At 46.3% G+C, this 20,098-nt stretch overlaps 1 long non-coding RNA gene and 1 other non-coding gene across 2 annotated transcripts in view; one reads left to right on the top strand and one right to left on the bottom strand.

The window, feature by feature from the left end:
* Positions 1 to 20,098, top strand: part of LOC144141950 (uncharacterized) — a 109,903-nt gene that overhangs the window by 74,936 nt on the left and 14,869 nt on the right. The window contains exon 4 of the long non-coding RNA XR_013316770.1: positions 3,415 to 3,498. This is a non-coding gene — a long non-coding RNA (uncharacterized LOC144141950). The remainder of the gene's footprint in view (positions 1 to 3,414; positions 3,499 to 20,098) is intronic.
* On the bottom strand, positions 19,026 to 19,098 carry Trnat-ggu (transfer RNA threonine (anticodon GGU)). The gene has a single exon. It is a non-coding gene; the product is annotated as a tRNA-Thr (tRNA).

Genomic DNA, 20,098 nt, shown 5'->3' with positions numbered 1-20,098 from the left:
TGGCGCTGGCTACTACCCGCAAGTGCAGAAAACAAATACACCTTAACATAAATACCACAGAAAGTAGAGGAGAAAATAGCCCCGCCGGTAGCTTAGGGTTATCGCACAAGACCGGTATTCTAGAGGTGGTAGGTTCGGAGACAACATGGCGGGCATTTTTTCTTTATTTTCTGTCTTTCCGAATTCTTCATCTGTTTCAATGACCTACCAACCCTTATTTCTCTTCATATATATATAAAAATATGTATATATATATATATCTGTACAATAGCCGGGACATACAGGATAATGCCGAACGAGACAGTAGTTCAGAGGAGATAGACATCCCACCAGTAACGACCGAGGAAGTAAGCAAGGCTTTGAAAGAAATGAAAGGGGGCAAAGCACCTGGTGAGGATCAGATAACAGCAGACCTCTTGAAGGATGGCGGAGAAATTGTACTTGAAAAACTGGCGAACCTGTATACCCAATGCCTAATGACCGCAATGGTACAAGAATCTTGGAAGAACGTAACATCATCCTAATCTATAAGAAAGGCGACATGAAGGACTTGAAAAATTACAGGCCGATCAGCTTACTGTCAGTCGTCTGCAAGGTATATACCAAGATAATCGCTAACCGAATCTCTGCAACCTTAGATTTCAGTCAACCTAAAGAACAAGCAGGGTTCCGTAAAGGTTTTTCAACAATGGACCGTATTCACACGATCAATCAGGTGATAGAGAAGTGCGCTGAGTATACTGAACCCCTATATATAGCCTTCATAGATTATGAGAAAGCATTTGACTCGGTCGAAACCCTACCAGTCATTCGGGCATTACGGAACCAAGGGGTAGATGAGCATTATGTAAGAATACTAGAGGATATCTATAATGGGTCTACAGCTACCATCATCCTCCATAGGGAGAGCAGTAAAATACCTATAAGGAAGGGTGGCAGACAAGGAGACACAATCTCTCCAATGTTATTCACAGCATGCTTACAAGAAGTATTCAGAACGTTAGATTGGGAACAGGTGGGAGTAAGGGTTAAGGTTGAATACCTCAGTAACCTCAGTAACCTCAGATTTGCTGATGATGTTGCCTTGCTAAGTAACTCGGGTGACGAATTGCAAAGCATGCTTTCCGCACTGGGCGAACAGAGTAGAACCGTGGGCCTGAAAATTAATAGGCAGAAAACTAAAGTAATGATCAATAACCCCGGAAAATCACAGCAGTTTGAGATAGATGGCGAGGCAGTGGAAGTGGTAAGCGAATATTTATACTTAGGTCAAGTTGTGACCCCAGATACCAAGCATGAGGCAGAGATAATTAGAAGGATCAGAATGGGGTGGGGTGCATATGGCAGACATTCTCAGATAATGAATAGCAGCCTTCAATTGTCGCTGAATAAGAAAGTGTATGAAAGATGCATCTTACCCGTACTCATCTACGGGGCAGAAACTTGGAGGCTCACTAAGAGGGTTCAACTTAAATTGAGAACGACTCAGCGGGCAATGGAGCGCCAAATGATAGGTGTAAGATTAAGGGACAACAAGAGAGCGGAGTGGGTCAGGGAGCAAACTGGTGTAAAGACATATTCGTAGAAATTAAGAAGAAGAAATGGACGTGGGCAGGGCATGTAATGTGAAGGCAAGATAACCGCTGGTCATTAAGGGTAACAGAGTGGATCCCTAGAGAAGCCAAGTGCTGCAGGGGGCGGCAGAAAGTTAGATGGGCAGGTAAGATCAAGAAGTTTGTGGGGATAAATTGGTCACAGTTTGCACAGGACCGAGGTAATTGGAGAATAATGGGAGAGGCCTTTGCCCTGCAGTGGTCGTAGATAGGCTGGTGATGATGATGATGATATATATATATATATATATATATATATATATATATATATATATATATATATATATATATATATATATATATATATATATATATATATATATATATATTTATATATATATATATATATATATATATGTATTTATATATATTTATATATATATTTATATAATGTTACGTTGCGGCAGATGGCACGGACCATGTAGCGATGAAGCGATGTATTTACATAATGGTTAAAGAACTATTTACATACTGCCAAAACGGAGCCCGGACTGGCAGCGCGGCGCACACAGCTCTTCTTCGTCGTCACCATCCTTGGTGGTGGGCCATGGCGCCACAGGGATTGTCCGCCACGTCCTGTAGACATCACCCCGCCGGTCGAAGATGACCGTCCCGGTCGACGCCGACGCCCGTTGGCGAATGGATGCGGATAAGTGTGCGATGAGAAATGCAGACGAATCGCTTGCCGCCACGAATGACGATGGTGGTGTTGATTGATGCCTGGCCAAGCAACAGCAATGGCTTCAGCCGTGACGAAGCGCCAAAGGTTCTAAGGCCACGTCGGACGGAAAGGCGGGGGAATTCATCTCCGGCTTGTATGGGCCCGGCTCATCTCGGCTTGTCGTCACTTGGGTCTTTCGGGCTGGGGACACATGGCGGGGGACATCGTCGTGTGGAGGTCTCTGCTGGGTTGGTCCTTCCCGGCGCGGCTTTGATATCCCTGGCGGCAACGTCCATACGGATGCGATGCGATGCTGGGACCAGGATGGGGATGACGAACCTGCACGCTCCACCAAATATATATGTAGATATATATATATATATATATATATATATATATATATATATATATATATATATATATATATATATATATATATATATATATAACAATACAGAAATAAGGATTGCAAGTCAAGAATGCCAAGGAAAGGAAAGGGGAAGATGATGCTGCATGCCATTGAAACAGATTAAGAATTTTTAGAAGAAAGTAAGTGGAGAAAAAATGCCCGCCGGGTGGGACCCGAACGCACGACCTCCACAATACGCGTTGCGGTTTACCGTCAGCAGCGGAGTAAACACTTACGTTTCTATTATTGCATAAGAAAGTCAAGGAGAACACAGCCCAACATGTAGCGTAGTGGTTATGCCACCAGAAGTCAATTCTGATCACTGTGGTTTTGTGTCTACTTTGATTTGTGTATTTCTGTATCGCAAAAACCGGCGACTACCTCTTCCCGGGCTTTACACTACGCTCAAGTAGCCGAATAGCACTGCCAGTAAAAAAAAGATGTTTGATGTGCGTTCTCAAGGAACTTCTCGTCCCATATATTTCTGTCCCGCATATATAAAAATAAATATATTCCGGTTAGTTTCCCTACCACTATTCCACACTGAGATAGCTAAAATGAGCCTAAAAGTCACGACACTTCTGCGTGTTATGACCCGACCTATGTAGAGCAATTTCTGCACGAGGCGTTTAGTTTAGAACTGTAATCTTGTAGCCTGCTTAAAATGCATTGTGAAGTACAAACCTAAATATTGCTATTCCTTAAGCTCACTTTCCTTTGTTTCTCTACAGGTGGCAAGTCTTGGACAGAAACTTTAAAAGCCATTCATGACGGCGAGGTGTGCGCAATATTCATTACTGCTAACCCAAAAAACGGTAAGAGCAGAACGCGCAGAAACGGAAGCAATTTTTTTGGGGGGAGGGGGGGAAGGCTGTAATAAACAAGACTTTCTCGGTGACAGATAAAATACTTACAAAAAAATATCACCACTTCCAAGACGGGCAGTATTTCAGCAGTGTTACAGGGTATAATATTTTAAGAAGCTTTTTTTAAAACGCAACTTATTTTAAAGCGAAGGTATTATTGGTACATGTAAAAAGCAAAATTCAGAGCCTTCTTTTTTTAAATAATTGCGAAGTATTTTTTGTGGGATTTTCGGAACGAATTATTGGCAAGAAATTAATAAAAGTGTAACGTATTTTTTATTTATTTTATTTATTTATATACATACCCAAAGGGCGCATAAGCTTTACATAGGGGGGAATAAATTATACACAGATAAAATCAGTTCTTGGCAACACAGTTCAAATTATTATTTACTTTGTAGCTCCACAACATAAAATAATTTACTATGATTTACGAAGCACCGATTTCCTGCATTACGACCGTGATTTTACGACCTGCATTACGACCTGCATTACGACCACTACGGCGCAGTAATTAGTCCACGTGTTGCTTCGGCGCATTCATCACCACCACAAATCAATTTTAGTTGTGCCATGAATTTGACAGGGCCAAGAAAAAGGAGGCCAGCCATATCTGAAACCAGCAGCTCTCTTTTTTTTTGCTGTTAGCCACACAAACAAGTCACAAATTTGGAAATACAGGTGATACATGGGCTTTGTTGCTTATGTGAAGATAAAGCGTATTATATGGAAACATCGATTTAGGACAATGAATCTAGACTTCAGGAATTAAGGCATTGGGAGCAAAGAATGCGGAAATAGAGCTACTCGCTAAGCCAATCAACAGTAAATGCAAGCAAACAAGCCGTCAACGTAGTCGGAAAGCCTTTATGCATTGCACAAACATAAAAGATAAATTCATATTTCGAAATCAACGACTCGACTTTATTCATTTGTTATTGCTGAGAGTTAATTGCACGCCTCATGGTATGGAGGTTAGGCATCTCTATGCCGAATAGTCATACCAGCTCGCCCATTCACCGGTCAGCGCAATAGAGCGCTGAATAACCCCAGCGCGTGAATATATCTAATATTTTCCGACAAGATTGCCAATCCAGCGGCCTGTATTTTTAGGGCTTTTGGTTACGGTTGAGGGAAATTTCTCGAAAGTTTTTTTTAAATATAGATTTGTCATTATGTACCAGGTTTTGATACACTTGAGTTTGGAAGCTAAGTTTGTTTTGCGTTCAGCGAACCAGTTTCATTCTAGTGGTTATGCTCCACTCAAGAAACCGAAAGGGCATCTTTTCTGCCACACATGTTTACAAGGACGTGTCTGTTTGAAGTTATTCCTATTCTCCGCGCATAGTCTTACGCTAATACGTTATCTACAGTTGCGCACCTTACAACGCCCACAAGCTGCTACATATATACGCACTGTTTAAGGTATTTTATTCACAAAATGTTTTAAGTGTGGCTTTTTCTGAGTCCATGCGCGTTGTTCAGCTTTTGCGAATGCTACTCAGGTGTAAAACCTAAAACTTTCCGTTAAGTACAAGAAATAAGGCATTCCAGTACAAAGCTAGCATCTGGTATATTCGCATGTGATATTACAAAACTGAGACTACACGCTATGTTTAAGATTTGTTTGTACTTACTCAATATTGACTGCGACACACAGGTACATATTATACATTTTTTAGGCTTATATGCTTGATACGTTTATGTTGTGTTGAATAATAATGACGCCACCGTGTATTTCTGTTTCTGAAGTACTGCATCACTGTGAAAAAAATTTTATTGCTTTGCGAATTGAAACCACTATCTTGAAGAAACTAGGTGACTTTTGGAAAAAAAAGTTTTCCGGTTTTTTTTCAATTGCAACCCCAGAAAAATGAGTTATTAAAATATCTAAATTCCAGTTTTCGTTTTTTTCCGCAGAAGCGCGTAGCGAGAATGTGACCGCTAATGATGCAGAAGGAAACGTTGCGTATATCGTTTTTCACCTACACCATCTGCTCCCGACACAGCTAACGGAGGGCAACCAAACATCACTCTGATACCTTTCACAGTCGTTTCGCAACTCCTAACACCCACGAAGGCATCACAACAAAAATGCATTAACCAGATTTCTTGCAGTAGTCCCGGCCAAGGCAAATATGTTCTACTTTTCCCGCATAGGCAAAGGTAGTCGTAATGAAACCGCCTTTGGCCATATAATATTTTCTGCGCTGAAATTCAGGGAGAGTCGCTGTCATGGTAAATTGGTGCAGACCACAAGCGTTATCCGTAGGATTACTTTATTATTTTCGTCGACGAAGAACGGCATCATTATTTCTGTTCTGACGTAATATACATGTATGTTGTCAACACCGACAAAGGCAGACACTACCAGCCGCATGTGGACATTTTACTTTGTGACTACGTGCAAAATGCTGTGCCCCACCTTCTCGCAAGAGGCAGTCAATGCCACAAGTCTCGCTTGCCCCGCACGTCGTCCACGCTATACTCCTCGGTGTGTGTTCGCCGATCTCTGCCCTGGACCTGAGCAACTAGCCGGCCGCTCATTCCGAGAACCACCTTATAAACCGTAGCCCGAGGACACCTGGCCTCTGGCTGACTATATATATTGAGAGACGACGGTTTGCGTGGCCGTTTATTCCAACGCTCGGGCCAAGGAAGAAGATCAAGCGATGATGATGATTATTTACAAGTGATGATGATGCCGAGCCCATCGGGGCTAGCACTGATGATAGTGGGTGATTACGAAGAAGCGTCCGTAACATAACGCAAAGTACTGGGAGCGTAGTCACTGGGTCTCACATAATTTCCCCTCCGCGAGCGGAAGCGGCCTCCTGGCCGCGAGTCAGTCGGTGGTACGGCGGTTGAATGGCTTCAGGCGGGATACATGAACGATTTCAGTGCCACGGCGACGGCGGTCTGTAGGCGGAGTTACCGGCGTGATGCGATAATTGACAGGAGAAGTCTCTTCTAAGATTTGGTATGGGCCAAGAAAACGGTGGAGGAACTTCTCGCACAGTCCGGGGACGCGAACGGGTGTCCATAGCAACACTTCATCCCCGGGACGGAACCGCACAGAGCGATGCTTCACGTCGTAGCGGGTTTTCCGTTCGTGCTGCCTAATTTCTGTTCGACGTCGCGCGAGGTCTCGACAGTGGGCGAGCCGCGAAACGTACTGCTCATGCGATGGTGCATCAGAGGCGACAGGAGCGTAGAAAAAACTGGATTCAAAAGTAATCGTTGGGGAGCGGCCAAAGACGAGAAAGAACGGTGAATAGCCGGTAGTCTTTTGCTTTGCGGAGTTGTAAGCGAAGGTTACAAAGGGTAAGATAACGTTCCAGTTGCGATGATCAGGACTAATATACATGGAGAGCATGTCCGACAGTGATCGATGAAAGCGCTCAGTCAGACCATTCGTCTGGGGATGGTAGCTGGACGTTGTTTTGTGTGCCGTGTTCGAAGCACGCAGAAGCTCTTCAACAACGGTTGAGAGAAAAACCCTGCCGCGGTCGCTCAGAAGGACGCGTGGAGCTCCATGGCGCAAAATAATGTTGTGCAGGATGAAGTCTGCCACTTCTGCGGCGGTGCCAGAGCGAATAGGCGCAGTTTCGGCGTACCTAGTCAAATGATCAACAGCCGTAACTATCCATCGGTACCCAGATTGGGTCGCAGGAAGCGGCCCATACAAGTCAATGCCCACGGTCTCAAAGGGAGCCGAAGGACAAGGAAGAGGCTGCAGTAGTCCGGTCGGCGGAGTAGTCGAACGTTTGCGGTGCTGGCAAGAGGCGCACGAGCCGACGTACTTGGCCACAGCTGCAGAGAGGCCAGGCCAAAAGTAGCGGCTACGTATTCGCTCGCATGTTTTTGCGACGCCAAGGTGCCCAGCGGTTGCTGCATCGTGATATTCTTCGAGGATACGACGTCGAAGTGGACCAGGTACTACAGGGACCCATTTGTTGCCATTGGGATGGTAATTTTGGCGGTAAAGGACACCATGGAGGAGTTGAAACTTGGCGAGTTGACGACGTGCACGGCTGGTCGGAGGCGGCACACGGCCGTCGAGGTAGTCCATGATGGGGCGGCAGTATGCGTCTGCTCGCTGTAGCGAGGGCAAGTCACCGTGTCCAGCAGAGCTAGGGAAAGTGATGGGTGCCAAAGGGACATCGTGGTCGAGGCTTTCCTGGAGAGCAGTCGACGGAGAAGACAATGGGCAACGAGACAGAGCGTCTGCGTCCGTATGCTTCTTTCCGGACTTATACGTCACGGAAAAATCATATTGTTGGAGGCGGAGAACCCAGCGACCAAGGCGCCCAGACAAGTTTTTCATGGAAGATAACCAGCATAGTGCATGGTGATCTGTGACCACTGTAAAGTGACGGCCATGGAGGTAAGGCCGGAATTTTTGAACAGCCCAAACGATGGCAAGGCATTCTTGTTCTGTAATGGAGTAATTCTTCTCGGCGGGTGTCAACGAACGACTAGCATAGGAAACGACCCTCTCCCGGAGTTGAGCATCACTTTGAAGGAGAACAGCGCCGATTCCGTGGCCACTTGCGTCTGTGTGGAGGATAGCGGGCTTGCTTTCATCAAAGTGGCAGAGCACCGGGCTAGACGTTAAGGCGGCTTTCAATGCCTCAAAGGCTTGTTGGCACTCATTCGACCAAACATAAGCTACGCCGGACTGTAGGAGCTGGTTGACGGGGGCCGCAATGGTGGCAAAGTTCCGGACAAAGCGACGGAAATACGAGGCCAACCCGAGAAAACTGCGCAGATCTTTTTGTTGGCATGGACGCGGAAATCCGACAACAGCAGCGATTTTGTCGGGGTCGGGTCGTATCCCGTCCTTGCTAACGACATGGCCGAGTACCTTGATATTTTTGGTCGCAAAACGACATTTTTTTGAGTTGAGCTGTAGTCCAGCATTGGAGATGCACGTAAGCACTTCGTCCAAGCGTTGGAGATGCTCAGCAAATGTCGAGGAAAAGACAACCACGTCGTCAAGATAGCAGAAACAGGTCTTCCATTTTAGTCCTCTGAGCACTGAGTCCATCATCCGCTCAAAAGTTGCCGGGGCATTGCACAAGCCGAACGGCATGACATTAAATTCATATAGGCCGTCGGGAGTAGCAAACGCCGTCTTTTCCTTGTCGGACTCGTGCATCGGTATCTGCCAGTAACCAGAACGCAAGTCAAGGCTCGAAAAGTACTCGGCTCCTTGAAGGCAGTCCAGGGCGTCGTCGATCCGGGGCATAGGATACACATCCTTTTGGGTAATTTTGTTGAGGGCCCGATAATCTACACAAAAACGCACGGAACCATCCTTTTTCTCCACCAGGACGACTGGGGAAGACCAAGGACTAGATGAGGGCCGAATAACGTTACGACGCAGCATATCGTTCACGTTCTCCTCAATTACTTGCCGTTCTGATGAGGAGACTCGGTACGGGCGGCGGTGAACAATAGTTGATCCATCAGTTTTGATGCGATGCGTAGCTGCAGGGGTGCGAGGAAGGAACTTTGAATGGGTGTCGAACGAGGCACGGTGCTTGTGTAAAAGTTCCAGTACTGAAGATTTCTGGGATGGGGTAAGGTCCGGACCGATGGTGACCGCAAGAGACGGCGTAGAGGAAACGGTCGTGGAAGGCCCACTGCCTGTGGAAAGAGTACCAGACGGAAGGATGGACACGTCGTCGGCAGAAACAGAAGCAATCGCACAGCCTTGCGGGAGCAGAACCGCTTCGGAGGTCGTATTACGCACAGGGATAAAGGCGCGCCCTTGGGAAAATCGTACCAGACAAGCGGCTACTGCAAGACCTCGTGAAAGGAGGCGGCCGCACGGAATGGCCAGTACATCGCCGTCAACGATTTTGTCAGCGGAAACTGAAAGAATGTGCTCTTGGCGGGCGGGCACAACGTGATCGGTACGTAGCACCAGACGAGGCGTACTTGTTTCCGGGACAGCTGAGTGATGAACGTCTGTGATGCTAATAGCAGGAGTGCGGCAACAAATAACAGCGGAAGTCGACGAAAGAAAGTCCCAACCAAGAATAAGCTTATAGGGGCACTCCGAGATCACCGCACACTGAATGTGATGACACAGCCCGTCGATAGAAACGCGTACCGTGCAGAATGCAGAAGGTTGGATGGACGTGTCGTTCGCACCACGTAATAAATGGCCACTGTATGGGGTTTTTACCTTTCGTAGTCTCTTACAAAAGTCAGCTCGAATAATAGAAATACTTGCTCCAGTGTCCACCAAAGCTCCGATATCGTTACCTTCAACTGATACTAACAACAAGTTCGATGGGTGTTCTGGAGGAGTTGCTAATTTACCGATAGATGCAGTTTCCCCTCCAAAAACTGCATGACTTAGTTTTCCGAGAGGTGGGTGGGGTCATGCACGACAGGGCGAAGCGGAGACACAGATCGTCGAAATGGTGATGGGGAACGACGTCGCGACGCACGAGAATTGGTCGGGGACTCGGAAGTGGCAGGAGGAGAGGACCGCCGTGGCGGAGATGGGTAACCCCTCTGGCGGTAGTCGTAACGAAGGTTTGGTCGGTCACGTTCGTACGTGTCGTAGCCACGTCGCTCATCAATTAAACGCCTCCTACAGAACCGCGAAATGTGCCCGCGAATTCCGCAGTAGAAACATACCGGCCGGTTGAAAGAGGGCTGAGGGCGCTGCGGTCGCCATGCTGGATAGTAAGGCTGCGGCCCAGGGACCGGGTTGACCGCTGCCACATAGCCAGGAACTGGTTGGGCGGGGACGCCTGCCACGGACAGAGGCGGCCTGCCAGCCACTTCGGAATAGGATGGCGTGACTGGAGGAGGGGTAAGATCTGCGGGAAGTCTTCCGTGAGTACACGCGGCAAGCTCCTCTCTAATGATCTCTCGCAGGTTAGGTGTAGACGAGTAGGGACTGGTAGAAGAGACGTGCACAGAGGTGCGGCCGTCAAGTTCTTCCCGGATGAGTTCGCGTATTAGAGCTCGGAGGTCCTCATCGCCGCTGTTGCGGGCCATGGTGCCCTGCTGGAGACGGAGCGACTGAAGGTTGTCCAGGCGTTGGCACGTTGCCCTCACATCCGAAACGGTAGTCGGGTTCTGAAGGGCCAGGGCATTAAAGGCGAACTGGCCGATCCCTTTCAAGATGTGGCGTACGCGATCAGCCTCCGTCATGTCTTTGTTGACCTTTCGGCACAGGGCCACAACATCTTCAATGTACGACGTGTACGTCTCACAAGGATGTTGGAATCGTCCCTCCAGCTTCTTTTTCGCGATGTCTGAGCAGGCCGAGGAAGAACCAAAAATCTGGCGCAGCTGGGTGGTGAAATCGTTCCAGTCATCAATGCGGTGCACATTGTTCCGGAACCACGTTTTGGCCACTTTGTCCAGGGACCACGAGACGTTTTCAAGCTTCGCGCGGTCGTCCCACCTGTTAAAGGCGCTGACGCGTTCGGAGGTATCAAGCCACTCGTCAACGTCCTCATTACGAAGGCCAGCGAACATCGGTGGATCCCGCTGGCGGCTGGTGACGAAGTACGGTGGGACGGCGGCTGAGCCCGCCCCACCGGTTCCGCTGCCGGTTCCACTGCCGGTACCGCTGCCGGTTCCGGTGGCACGTTCCGCTGTCATAGGCATGGCGTCTCGCAGCAGGCGACGACCCGAACGGAGCTCCAGGGGTACACTCAGAGATGAAGGACGAGGGACCTAGACGCACGCTCCACCACTTGAGAGACGACGGTTTGCGTGGCCGTTTATTCCAACGCTCGGGCCAAGGAAGAAGATCAAGCGGTGATGATGATTATTTACAAGTGATGATGATGCCGAGCCCATCGGGGCTAGCACTGATGATAGTGGGTGATTACGAAGAAGCGTCCGTAACATAACGCAAAGTACTGGGAGCGTAGTCACTGGGTCTCACAATATATATATATATATATATAAAGAAAATAAGGGTAGGCAGTAAAAAAAAACACGGGAAAGCAAAGGGGAGTTTGTGGTGGGTCATAGCAACACATGAAAATTTTATTTAGTCAGATAAAAAATGGTGAAAAAATGCCTGCCGTGTGGGTTTCCAACCAACGCCCTCCAAAATGCTGGTCTGGTGCGATACCCACTACGCTACCGGCGGGGCTATTTCCCCACCACTTTCTCGGGTATTTGTTTTAAGGTATTTTTCGAAAAACTTCGAACAAGGTAAAAGCACGATTGTTGCCAACGTTTCAGCAAACAGACGCTTTTGTCAGGGCAAGCTCTGCCCTGGCTGGCAAGCTTTACATAGAGGTAGGTACCCAGGTGAGAGGAGAGAAGGAATGAAGGAAGTAAAATTGATAAAGCTGATTGGTATGGGAGTATGTCCGGGGAGGTATTGAGGGGGAAAGGAGCTTCTATAGTTTCAGCAGCGAAGTAGGTCACAGGGAAGTCAGCCGGGGTTGACATTCCGGAAATTTTTGAAGAGAAAGGATGAGAGAATGTTTGTTGACCCGTTGCCCCGCATACCGAAAGGCTCTCAGAACCGCAAGAAGCAAACAGGCAGTGAGAGTGGGGTCTATATCAAAATATACCTTCAAGCCTCATGTCAAAAGAGAAGGTGAGAAGGGGGGAAACTAGTTCAAGGAAAAAAAAAAAGAAACAGAAAGAGAACGAAAAACGGAAAAAGAAAAAAAGAAAAAAAAAAACAAGCAGGGAAACCACACAAAAGAAAAAAGAATTACCCGACAACTCAAATGGCACCTGTCGCCCACGGCAACATTTCTGGAACAGGCCTGTCCTTAAACTCAAAAACGAAAAGAAAAAGTTAGAGTTACGTAGGGGGCACAAGACAAAGCGGAGCAAAAAAAAGAGAGAAATAAAAGAAATAAAATGGAACTCCAAGAGCAAAGGCAAGTGGGTTGCGGGAGCATACTTAGCAGGAGCTAAGGAATGAATGCAAAAGGAATTAGGTGACAAGCTAAAGAGCAGATGGAGGGGTCATAGTCTTTGGATAAAGTATATGCAAAACAATGCCTAACGCTGTATTACCGGTGAATATTGCAAGGATTCCAGGTTGCCCCTAGACGCATTAATTCCAGCAGGTTTCATGGAGTTGAATTTGTGAATTAAAAAGGACTCTTTGTATTTCCTATCCCTAGAAGTTTGACTGACGTGTATACAATTAGGGTAATCAAAATTGTGACCTGGTTGGTTGAAATGCTGCGCTACAGAAATGGAGGATTTGCTAAGAGTATCTGCCCGGTGACCATTAGGACCTAGGCTCACAGGTTGACTCGTTTCGCCTATATTCTGTTTGTGGCACATTGAGCATTCCAACATATACACAATGTTAGAAGAAGTGCACGTAAAATTTGAAATATTCTTCTGGACATAATTAATGGCAGTGCATTTTACAATGCAGTCTGTCTGCAGGTGCCTGCAAGTGTTGCATCAAGAACGGCGGCAGCTCGCTATGTCTGGTCGCTTTCAAGGCCCTGTTTTACTATGCACTTAAATATCTTTTATATTCCTGTTCCTCCGGTAGGTAACCCTTGGTGCTTCCGGGAACGTCTTCTTATATTCATCGTTACGGGCTAAAATGGCATTGTACTTCCGCAGTATATTGTTTACGATTGGGAGGGCGTTTGAAAATTTAGTTATTAGTGCAGGCAAGATGGAGCTTTCGTTTTGTCGCTGTTTGTTGAGCACGTCATCCCTTTTGAGATTAAATGCACGTTGGTACGCCCGATCAAGCGAGCATTTTGAATGGTTCCTGTTCATAAGGGTGGCCTTGACTTCGTCTAGGTGCTCTACGTAATCACTGTCATCACTGCATACTCTTCTAAGCCTGGTGCCTTATCTACTAAGATCCCTTGCTTGCAGTGTCTTGGGTGATGGCTTTTAATATCTAGGTACGGCTGTCTGTTGGTTTTCTAAAAACTGTGGGTTTAAGTTTACCTTTGTCCAGAATGGCGCTAGTATCAAGGAAGTTGACTTCCTTTTCCGAATCCTGGCAGGAGAATTTAACAGTCGGATGCAAAGAATTGAGATGAGATACAAACGTTTCTAGATTAGCGCTACCATGTTTGCAAATAATGAAGATGTCGTCTATGCAGCGGAGGTAAACCTGAGATTAATGCGGAAAAGAGGTTAAACAGGGTGGCTTCTAGTTTCCCCATGAATATATTAGCATAGGTCGGCGCGAATGCAGTACCCATGCTGGTTCCAAAACCTTGAAAAAAGTAAGAACAGTCGAATTCAAAATAGTTGAGAGTTAAAACTAGTTTTAAGAAAGTTATGTACACTTCTGGCGCATGTCGGGGCGGGTGCTCTGATAGAGCTTTTGAAATAGCGTCGATTCCTTTGACGAAAGGGATGTTTGTATACTATGTGGCAACGTGAAGGGTAACAAGGTGGGTTCCACTGGGTAGGCGCCCATCTTAATTTTTTTCCTTCTATTATGCGGAGGATGTGGGAGGTGTCCTCAACGGATGAAGGAAGAAGAGCTGGAATGTCGGATTTGTAATGATTCAGAAACAGGGATAATGTTTCGGTTGAGGTATTGCTATTCGAAACTATGGGCCTGCTAGGAATGTCGGCAGTGAACAATAATTAAACGGGGACTTTGTGCACCTTTGGGAGAAGGAAAAACGTCCTGCATGCTTATTATTCAGGCTGTATTCCTGGCTCGGATCGTTATCTAAGGGCTTGTAGTGGCAAGGGCTATTGAGCTGCCTATAATGTTCATCTTTGTATTTTGCCATAGGTAAAACAATTACGCTACCACCTTTGTCGTCTGGCCATATGACTATGCCGGTTCTGGCTTGATAGGCTATTCAGGGTAACTTATTCCGATGAAGTTAGGTTCTTGTGCTTGTTTGATCGCTTAGTTGTTGCCAATATTTCTCTTGATACTGATTTTAAGTACAGATATAATTCTGGAGATTGATCTGTATATGGGGTCCAAGTGTTAGAAGGTGGAGGGTGCGTTAGTTATTGTCAGGTTGGTCCTGCTTTTCCGATAAAAAGTCACTCAGTCTCATTATCCAAGAAAATCCAGTGAGATCTTTACGTAACTCGTATACATTCACATGGTTACTTGTCGATAGAAAGTTAGACCTTGTTCTAGGATACCTTTTTCGTCGGCCGTTAGTGTTTTGAGAATGGCAATAACGTTGCTTGGGCAGTTACCGAGGGAGCTTGTTTTTCCTATAGGAATATTGGCTGGGTGAGGAGGTATTACAAAAGCAATCTCTGTATCTAGGGGGAACATTACAAGAACTAATACTCCATAGTCCGCGCTATTAAGCGGCTGATTTTCTACAGTGCAAGCTGTATTTCGCTAGTGAAGCTGGTCACGTTGAAACTTAGCCGCTTACTTATTGCTAAGATCATTTTCTTTGCGATTTACAAAAATATTGAGATCTAGTTTCTCCTGGTCAGCGGAAGAGCTTCAATCTGGTCATTGAAGAGGCTAAGTTGGCCAGTACAGTGGTCTCTAAGAATTTTTAGGAGGGAAAGCGAAGCATTATTCACAATATCTTGCCCCCTGGCAGCTAGTTCAAGAGGGAGCTCACCAAGGGAACAACTAACTTTTGGGCGGAGGCCTTTGAGGATCTTTATGCTTTGTAGGTACGAGGAGTACGTTTTTATAAGAAATCTGTAGTTGGTTTGTTTGCCGGCTAGTTTTCGAGCTTTGAGGAAAGATCGGGATTTAGGGGATGGAGCATTTGGTTGACTCGTTGGTAGTCATTTGTGTTTGTTTCGAGCAGACCTACCTCCGAGGTGACACTTTTTGCTTGGAGTCAGTTGTTTAGGAGGGCTGCTGGGGTTGAGGCCCAAATGGATGCCTGTTTGAGTGCCTGTTTGCGTTATACTGCGTATTGGGGTCTGCGTGAACCATGAGCATGATGTCTTTGGTGGGTCCAGTTGTCGTTCGTCAGCGTGCTGTACAGCTGGTGTTACGGCCACGTCCACGGTTGGTGTGCTGGCGTCACATGTGCTGCTTTTAGGTTGCCATGACATTCGCTACTGTTGGGGTTGTTGGGCTGGTTCTGTTGTTCTGTGCTGGCCGGTGACGGGAGGCTGATACGTAAACTTGAGAGCGCCACCCTAAATGAGTTTCTTAGCCTATGCTTGATGTTTTCGGAAATCAGCAGGGCGCCTAGAAAGTTAGGGTGTAGTCCATTCTTGGCCAGGTGTCCTAGGGGGTCGTGGTAAATTTTTGCGTGGTGGATGATGTCAACGTTTCTTTTGTTGTGTCCAAGGTACACGAGGAAGTCGTTAAGCTTAGCTGACCTTTGTGAGTGGGCTAGAAGTTTATGGCTGTTGAATGTCTGGCTTGTGTTTGTTTTCGATCCTGGGAAGTACTGTTATGAGGGTAATCTTTGCTTTAGGCCTGTTGGTTCGAACATCGTGAAGAAGAGTTTTGGTGGCATCGATGATGCTTTCAGCGGTGTTGTTCTTTCAGTAGTTAGTGCCAAAGTGAGGAATGAAGTGAGTAATGTCGTGTGGGGCGGCGTCAAAAACTTTTCTGGTGTCATGGGTTGTGGCGCTGCTTTGAAAGCTGATGTATGGTGAATGTTCTCCGGAAGGGAAGTGGTCGTGAATATACTTAAAGTGGCTATCAATGATCAGAGCTACGTGTGCCAGGGAGAGGAGAAGTGCCTTACGTTGTTCCGGCATCTTTGTACACGAAATCCATGGAGCAGTAGAACTTTGTACATGGTAGAGAACACAAGAAAAGGAAAACTTCGGACAAGGTAAAAGGACGATTGTTGCCAACTTTTCGGCAAGAGACTGTCTTTCATCAGGGCAACCTCTCGCCGGGCTGGTATGCTTTATATAGGGGTAGGTCCCCAATGTGACAGGAGAGAAGGAAAGAAGGAAGTGGAATAGAGAAATCTGATTGGTTTGGGAGTATGTCTGAGGAGATCCTAAGGGAGGAAGAAGGTTGTATAGTTTTAGCCGCGAAGTAGGTCACAGGGAATAAGCCGGGAGTTGACATTCCGGGAATTTTTGGAGACAAAGGATGACAGGATGTTTGGAAACCCGAAGCCAGCCATACCGAAAGGCTCTCAGAACCTCAGGAAGCAGAACAGGGAGCGAGAGTGGGGTCTTTATCAGATAAAATCTGCAAGCCTCAGGTCAAAGAGTGAAAGTGAGAAGAGAGGGAAGAAATAGGTCAAGAGAAAAAGAAAAAAGAGAAACAGAAAGAAAAATACAAGAAAAGAAAAGAAAACAAAGGGGGGAGGGAAACCACACAAACCGACACACAAAAGAAATAGCAATAACTCGACAACTGAAACGGCACGTGTCGCCCACGGCAACATTTCTGTAAGAGGCCTGTCCTGAAACTCAAAAACGAAAAGATAAAGTTAGAGTGACGTACGGGGAACAATACAAAATGCAGCAAAAAAAAGAATTAAAAGAAAACGGAATTCCAAAAGCAAGCAAAAGTTGGAGAGATGGGGGCGCGTACTAAGCTGGAAGCTAAGGAATGAAAACAAAAGGAATTAGGTCACAAGGTAAAGAGCAGAGAGTGGGGTCATAGTGTTTGGATCAGATATGTGCCAGACAATGCCTAATGCTGTATTCCCAGTGACTGTCACAAGGATTTCAAGTTGCCCCTGGACGCATTTTTTCAAGCAGCTACCCTGGAGTGGAATTTTGGAAATAAATAGGATTCTTGCTGGTTCCTGTCCCTAGGAGACTTAAAGTTTGACTGAAGTATAGACAACCTAGGGTCATCAAAATTGCTACCTGGTTGGTTGAAATGCTGTGCTACAGCTATGGAGGATTTCTTAAGAGTATCTGCCCAGTGACCATTAGGACGTAGGCTCATAGGTTGACTCGTTTCGCCGACATACTTTTTGTGGCACATTGAGCATTCCAACACATATACACAATGTTGGATGAAGTGCACGTAAAACCTAAATTACTCTTCTGGACATAATTATTGTATGATATTTTTACACTGCAGTCTGTCTGAAGGTACCTGCAAGTCTTCCATCTGGGACGGGAGCAGCTGGCTATGACTGGTTGCTTTGAAGGCTCTGTTTTATCATGCACTAAAATATCGGTTCAATTCCGGTTCCTCCTGTAGGCAACCATTAGTGCTTCCGGGGAAGTCTTTTTAAGTCGGTCGTTACTGGCTAAAATGGGGCAGTTCTTCTGCAGTGTACTGTTTACGTTTAGGAGTTCATTCGAAAATTTAGTTATTAGGGCTGGTGGCCTGCCGCTGTCGTTTTGTCGCTGTTTGTTGAGCACGTCATTCCGTTTGACATTTGACACACGTTGGTACACTGGATAGAGCGTCCTTTTGGGATGGTTGTTGTTCGTAAGGTTGGGCGTGAGTTCCTCTAGGTGCTCTACATAGTCACTGTCATCACTGCATACTTTTCTAAGCCTGGTGGCTTGTCCTACAAAGATACCCTTGCTTGAAGTGTCTCGGGTGATGGGCTTTTATATTCTAGGTACTGATGCCTGTCTGTTGGCTTTCTGAAAAGCGTGGTTTTAAATATAACATTTTCTTGAATGGTGGTAGAATGGAGGAAGTTTGCTTCTTTTTCAAAATACTAGCAGAAAACATTATTAGTCGGATGCGAAGAATTAGGATGAAACATAAACGCTTTTAAAGTCGCGCGACCATGTTCCCAACTAATGAAGATATCGTCTATGTAGCGGAGGTCAACCTGAGGTTTATGCAGAAAAGAGCCTAATAGGGTGGCTTCAAGTTGCCCCATGAAAATATTGGCATAGGTCGGCGCGAATTGTGTACCCATGATGGTTGCAAACACTTTCAAAAAGTAAGAAGAGTCAACTTCAAATAATTGAGAGTTAAAACTACTTTTAACAAAGTTTTGCAAACTTCTGGCGCATGTCGGTGGCGGTGCTTTGATAGAGCTTTTGAAATAGCTTCGATTCTTTCGACGAAAGGGATGTTTGTTTACAATGCGGCAACGTCAAGTGTAGCAAGGATGGTTCCACTGGGTAGGCGCCTACCCTTATTTGTTTCTTCTATTTTGCGCAGGAAGTGAGGGTGTCCTGAACTAATAAAGGAAGTAGAGCGGAATGTCGGATAGGGAATGATTCAGAAACAGGGCTAAACCTTCGGTTGTGGTATGTTTCTCGAAACTATGGGTCGGCCAGGAATGTCTGCAGTGAAAATTATTATACGGGGGCTTTGTGAACTTTTGGGAGGAGGTAAAAACGTCCTGCATGCGTATTAATCGGGTGCATAAAATTTAAGTCAGTGGTCGTTATTATTTCTATAGATCGCAGATCTGTGAGGCTCTGAGGGATGTTAGGCTGTATACCTATACATGGCTTTATCTATATATAATATATATATGTATATATATAGGAAATGAGGGGCTCGTTGAAAATAACACAGAAATAAGGGTTGGCAGTCGAGAAAACCTCGGAAAGCAAAGGGGAGGATGTGGTAGATCATTGAAACAGATTAAGAATTTGGAAAGAAAGAAAGTGAAGAAAAAATGCCCGCCAGGTGGGATCCGAACCCACGACCTCCAGAATACCAGTCTGGTGCGATAACCACTACGCTACCGGCGGGGCGATTTTCCCATTCACTTTCTGGGGTATTTATGTTAGGTAGATTTGTTTCCTGTGCTTGGGGGTGGTAGCCAGCGCCATTCGGACTAATCGGGGTGAAGGGGGCCTTCTTTTTAACCCCCGGGTCGTGACTCGAGTGTCTACGACATGTCCAGAGTGGTCGACCAGCTTTGAACCCTCTTAAGCTCCCTTTGGCAACAAGACTGCCAGAACAGAGGCCCTCGCTATGCATGTAGCGAATCAGAATAGGAAATGAGGGGCTCGTTGAAAATAACACAGAAATAAGGGTTGGCAGTCGAGAAAACCTCGGAAAGCAAAGGGGAGGATGTGGTAGATCATTGAAACAGATTAAGAATTTGGAAAGAAAGAAAGAAAGTGAAGAAAAAATGCCCGCCAGGTGGGATCCGAACCCACGACCTCCAGAATACCGGTCTGGTGCGATAACCACTACGCTACCGGCGGGGCGATTTTCCCATTCACTTTCTGGGGTATTTATGTTAGGTAGATTTGTTTCCTGTGCTTGGGGGTGGTAGCCAGCGCAATTCGGACTAATCGGGGTGAACGGGGCCTTCTTTTTAACCCCCGGGTCGTGACTCGAGTGTCTACGACATGTCCAGAGTGGTCGACCAGCTTTGAACCCTCTTAAGCTCCCTTTGGCAACAAGACTGCCAGAACAGAGGCCCTCGCTATGCATGTAGCGAATCAGAATAGGAAATGAGAGGCTCGTTGAAAATAACACAGAAATAAGGGTTGGCAGTCGAGAAAACCTCGGAAAGCAAAGGGGAGGATGTGGTAGATCATTGAAACAGATTAAGAATTTGGAGAGAAAGAAAGAAAGTGAAGAAAAAATGCCCGCCAGGTGGGATCCGAACCCACGACCTCAAGAATACCGGTCTGGTGCGATAACCACTACGCTACCGGCGGGGCGATTTTCCCATTCACTTTCTGGGGTATTTATGTTAGGTAGATTTGTTTCCTGTGCTTGGGGGTGGTAGCCAGC

This window comes from Haemaphysalis longicornis, unplaced genomic scaffold (genome assembly GCF_048455015.1).
Source record: "Haemaphysalis longicornis isolate Haplotype H1 unplaced genomic scaffold, Haemaphysalis longicornis Haplotype H1 scaffold_6, whole genome shotgun sequence".
Classification (NCBI taxonomy): domain Eukaryota; kingdom Metazoa; phylum Arthropoda; class Arachnida; order Ixodida; family Ixodidae; genus Haemaphysalis; species Haemaphysalis longicornis.
The sequence above is the reverse complement of the archived record's forward strand: the minus strand, read 5'-3'. Positions and strand labels throughout refer to the sequence as shown.